The following is a 6,000-nucleotide window of genomic DNA, read 5'->3' on the forward strand; positions in this document are numbered from 1 at the left end:
CCTTGCTGAAGGAGCAATTAGAGTGTTGGCGTGCACCTCTGCTGTGAAGCATGGTTTGTCTCCCGGGTGTGTTAATTTTCCTTTTATTTGGAGTCATCTGCAGTTTGGGAAACTTAGAGTCTCATGCCAGCCTTCAACTATCTGATAGCCAACAACCCCGTCATTCTCACCACCACCCCCGCCACTTGTCATTACCACCCACATCATCAATTACGACCTTGATGGCTACTACTCAACGTTATTCTTCAGTGGGCATAATCAGTTAGGCTGAAAATGTTTATTTTAAATGTTTCTGGAACAAATGAAAATATTTTACTAAAACAAACCAGAACTTCAGTTGAGGGATGTTAAATTTATAAGGAACATTGAACTTGTCACCCTGCCGTGGTACCTGTAGGGTGGCCACTGTAGAATGGCGGGAGGTTGAGGGACGTAACAGGTAGAATGACAAGAACTCTTCGTGCATATTCTCATTCATGAAGGGTATATGTTCATAAGAAAATTTACTTTTAGAGATTATATTCAGTGCTATCTTACCCATGAAAATGTTGCTAATGAAGATTTTTATTTTTATTTATTTTTTATTTTTTTGAAGATTTTATTTATTTGTTTGAGAGAGAGAGAGAGATTGGGAGAGAGAGAATGCATAAGCAGGGGGAGGAAGAAGCAGGCTCCCCGCTGAGCAAGGAGCCCGATGTGGGACTAGATTCCAGAACTCTGGGATAATGACCTGAGCGAAGATAGATGCTTAACTGACTGAGCTACCCAGGTGTCATGCTAATAAAGATTTTTAGACTTTTTATTTTGAGATAGTTGCAGAGTCACGTGCAGTTGAAAGAAATAATATGGAGAGAGCCTGTGTACCCTTCATACAGTTTTCCTCAATGGTAACATTTTGCATAATTATACGGCAACCTCACAATACCACACACCCGTACTGCCATATACAACCCGTGGATTTCATTCAGATTTCCCCCATCTTACTTGTACTCGTTTGTGTGTGTGTGCATACATTCAGTTCAATGCAATTTTATCTCCTGCTCAGTTTCATTATCCATCCACAGTTCAGATAAAAACACTTACGTGTCCTTCATTTTTTGATTTTCAAAATAATGATTTGGTTTCTTATTATCCTCCAAAGGTGACCTGTTATTTTTCTTTAGAATCATTATACTCTCATCAATTTAAACATATTTTATGTTTAAACTGTTATTACAATTATTATTATCCTTTTGTTGCGCAAATTTTCTACGTCTGGCCTGTGGAATTCTCTTCAGTTTGCCCCTTGAGTCTTCGTCAGGAGTGTTCCTAGTAACATATACTAATACTAATACTAATTTTAAGGCAGTAACATGAATACTAATTTTTATCTAATACTAATTTTTATCTGTTATAACAAGATGTTGTGAGCTTATCCCATACATTTCATTCTTCAGATCAGGAATCGACCATTTCTCCAGGAAACATGCCTTCTTTTAGTGGTGAAATGGAATTCCAAGACCAGTTATTAGGCGCTAGGGAGGCTCATTACTTCTGGGTTGGTTATTGTTTCCAGGTCTTTTCAGAAAGAACCAGGAAATTTCAGGCTACATGATTCTCCAAGGATCTCTTGCCGGGAATGGCCAGCAGTCCCTGTACCGACGGATGAAAGAATACTCCAACCTTTGCCGTGAAACAGAGAAGAAGGCAAGGGAGTCAAGGCTCAGAGACAAGACCCTTTGCTCTTCTTTGCTCCCACTTTTATTGGTCCTTTGAGACAATCACAAATCCTCATCACTGTTTCTCAAGCACAGATGTGTGACAGGGGGTCTTATTGAAACTGGGAGGATCTGTTTACCGGAAAGATACGATATGCTAATTTGGGCGTGTTTACTACTTCTGCTAAACATAGCCTAAGGGACAATGCCTACAACTTTTAGATCACTGGGCGGCTGTTTGGGCTGGGAAAGCTTTGGGAAGGCAACTCCTCACGGGCACTCCAATGGCAGAGTGGTCACACAGGCCTCCGCATTCCAAAGGAAGGCCTATGCCCTTCTCTGAAATCTTCTTGCCCTCGGCCGCCTCTGTGTTACATTTTAGCAAGCCAGGTATTAATGGCTGATTTCATGCTCTACATTAACCCCAACAATCTCTTATTAAAAAAGGCTAATAATTTCACTGGTGTACATTTTGATATTTATTTTGGGGGCAATTTTCTTAGGTGTGATGATTCTTTTCAATATATCACTTCAATTTTTTTTTTTTGGACACTAGGAAAAGTTCCATGAATTATATATAGTCTTTATTATCTTTTTTGCCCCTTGCTTTAGTTTTCTCCTTTGGAGCTCCTACTCTATGTGGATTGGGTTTTCTTTGTCTGGTGTCTATATTTGTTGCTTTCCCATAAACCCTCTTCATTTCTTCTCTCTCTCTTTTTTTACCCCCTTTTCCAACTTCTATTTCTCCTAAGGCATTATCTGTTGTGTTTATTCGCTCTTCTGCTACTTCTAACTCAGTCCAATTTTTTAAATTATTTTTTCTTTTATTTCTAATAATTTCTTGGGTTCTGTTGCCTAATTTGTTAGTTTTTCTAATTCTGACATTTGTTGTTCTTTCATACCTTGTAACATTTTCATGTGTTTTAGTTCATTTTGAAATAATGTAATAGTATTGATTTATTTGTAGCCATGGGCAATGGACTGAGTTGTGTTCCCCACCCACCAAATTCAGATGTTGAAGCCTTAACCCTCAATGTGACTGTATTCTGAGACAGAACCTATATAAGGAGATGATAAGGGTTACATGAGGCCCTAAAGGGGGTCCTAATTTGATAGGGCTGGTGCCATTCAAAAGACAAGAGAGAGGCACCAGAGCTCACTGTCTCTCCCATGTGAGGAAAACTGAAAAGGCAGCCATATGTAAGCCAGGAAGAGTTCTCACGAGAAATCACCTATGTAGGCACCCTGAATTCCAGAACTGTGAGAAAATACACTTCTGTTGCTTAACTGACCCATTCACATTTTGTTATGGCATCCTAAACAGACTAATACAATATGTCTCTGTGGTTTGCTCCACATTTTCTATCAGAAAATTTTTCTTTTTACTTATAATTTTATGAGGAATGCCTTGATTCTTTTCTGCTGTTCATTTTCATATCAAATTAGGTTTTTTTTCTTTTTTTAAAGATTTTATTTATTTATTTGACAGAGAGAGACAGCCAGCGAGAGAGGGAACACAAGCAGGGGGAGTGGGAGAGGAAGAAGCAGGCTCCTAGCAGAGAAGCCTGATGTGGGACTTGATCCCAGACTGCTGGGATCACACCCTGAGCCGAAGGCAGACGCTTAACGACTGCGCCACCCAGGTGCCCCTAGGTTTTTTTTCTAACTTCATACCTATAGAACTCCCTATTCTGTCACTTCTGTGAAGTGTTAAAAAATATGATGACTTTACTGTCTGAGATCTGGCTCTGTTCCCTTTCTACCTTTATCTGGATCTTTTCTTTCTTTTGTCTCTACCCTATTATGTTTAGTTTGGATTTTATTCTTATTCTTGTAGGGAGCTTTGGTTGCTTTATTTTAAGAGTTCATAGTGCGCAAACCGTAGCCCCTTCAGATCTTAGCATGGAGTAATTTAAATTCACACACTATTGGAGAATGCAAAATCCCTTCCAGTTTTAGGTGCTATTTTCAAATTGGCCTTTTGAGAGTTACTTGGAATACCGATTAGTTGTTTTGGAGTTTCAGGTTTGCCAGATGTCCTGTTGCTTCCTTCTGTTTCTTCCTGCACAGATGCTGATACTAAGCAGATTTTAAGCTCTTGGTGGTTTGTGCCCATCTGCTTGTGTTTGGAGGTAAAGGGGATAACATAGCACTTATTTTTGTCATAGACGTTGTTAATGGGATTATGCTTTGCTATTTAGTTGTGCTGGTTTTTTTATGGGGGTATCCAGGAAGACTATAAAACTGTGACACAATCTCCCTCAAATCCTCCAAGATTTTCTACATGCTTTTTCATTATTTATATTAAGAAGACTAATCATTTGAAGAACATGAAGACCACATGTTAGGGCACGAAACAAGTCTCAATAAATCCAGAAAGATTGAAATCATATCACACATCTTTTCTGACCATAATGGTATAAAACTAGAAATGGATCACAAGAAAAAAAACTGGAAAGAACAAAAATACGTGAAGGCTAAAAAACATGCTACTGACCACTGAGTGGGTCAACCAAGAAACCATAGAGGAAATAAAAAAATACATGGAGAAAAACAAAAATGAAAACACAACGTTCCAAATTCTTTGGGATATAGCAAAAGTGATTTTAAGAGAAGCATTTAGAGCAGTTCAGGCCTACTAAAGAAATAAGAAAAATCTCAAATAAATAACCCAACTTACAACTAAAGGAGCTAGAAAAAGAAGAACAAAGCCCCAAACCAGAAGAAGGAAGGAATTAATATAGAGTAGAAATAAATGAAATAGAGACTAAAAAAACAATAGAACAGATAAATGAAAACAGGAGTAGGTTCTTTGAAAAGATCAACAAAACTGATAAACCTTTAACCAGACTCATCAAGAAAAAGAGCTCAAATAAATAAAACTAGAAACTAAGGAAAAGAAATAACTGACATCACAGACATAAAAAAGACTGTAAGAGGTAATCATGAAAGAGTATATGCCAACAAATTGGACAACTGAGAAGAAATGGATACATTTCTAGAAATATACAACCTTCCAAAATGGAATCAGAAGGAAACGAAAAATTGAACAACTGATTACTAGTGGTAGAAATTGAATCAGAAATTAAAAAAAAAAACAAAAAACTTATAATATAGAAAAGTCCAGGGCCAGATGGCTTCACAGATGAATTCTACCAAACATTTGAAGAATATTTTATACCCATTCTTCTTAAACTATTCCAAAAAGTAGAAGAGTAAGGAAAGCTTCCAAATTAATTTTATGAGGCCAGCATTACCCTGATACCAAAACAGATATACTACAAAAAAAAAAAAAAAAAAAAAGAAAAAGAAAAAGAAAAAGAAAAAAGGAGAGCTATAGGCCAGTATCTCTGAACAAGGATCCAAAAATTCTAAACAAAATATTAGCAAACCAAATCCAACAATACATTTAAAAAAAATCACTACAATCAAATGGAATTTATTTCAGGGATGTAAGGGGCGGTTCAATATTCATAAATCAAGCAAGGTAGTACAGCACATCAATAAGAGAAAGGATAAAATCAATATGATCATTTCATCTATTATTTTTTAAAATCTTCTTTCCCCAATTCTCACTCAACTCACCTTTTGAAATTCTAATTACATGTATGTTGGACTATTTAGCATTGTTCTAAATATTTTGGTTGTTATATTCCTCTTTATTATTTTTTTTCTATATGTATTTCGGTGTGGATTATTTCTGTTGATCTGTTTTGCTTTCAATACCTTTCTTTGGTTGTGTCCAGTCTGCTATTAAACCAAGCTAATGAATTCTTTATTTCCAATATTTTCAGTTTCAAATTTTTTTTGAAATTTTCCTTTTTTAATTGTTTTTATAAATATGTTGGGATTTTCCACCTGTTAGTCAATTAAGTATTTCTTTTGTCTAAATTTCAATAAATAATTATAGTAGTTATTTTAAAGTTTTTGTCCACTAATTGCAACATTAAGGTCATATGTGGATCTGCTTTTACTGAATATTTTTACCTCTTGATTATGGGTCATATTTTTTTGCTTCTTTGTATTTCTAGTAATTTTTTATGATGCTAGAATTATAAATATATTATAGAGACAGTGGATTATGTTATTCTTCTCTACAGATTGTTGCATTTTGTTCTAGGATGCAGTTAATTTACTAGAAGATTACCTTGATCTTGCTGAGACCTGGATTTAGCCTTTGTTATGATGGGTCTTGTTCCATTTTGCCCTTAGCCTGATGGCTTAGTCCTCACTCTTAGGGTATGGATTTCAGGGGTCTCATCTTAATGTCTGGTTTAGGCTAGAAGTCTAACAGCTCCCCAGT

This window comes from Ursus americanus, chromosome 16 (assembly GCF_024610735.1).
Source record: "Ursus americanus isolate L20-20 chromosome 16, mUrsAme1.1.p, whole genome shotgun sequence".
NCBI classification, from domain to species: Eukaryota; Metazoa; Chordata; class Mammalia; order Carnivora; family Ursidae; genus Ursus; species Ursus americanus.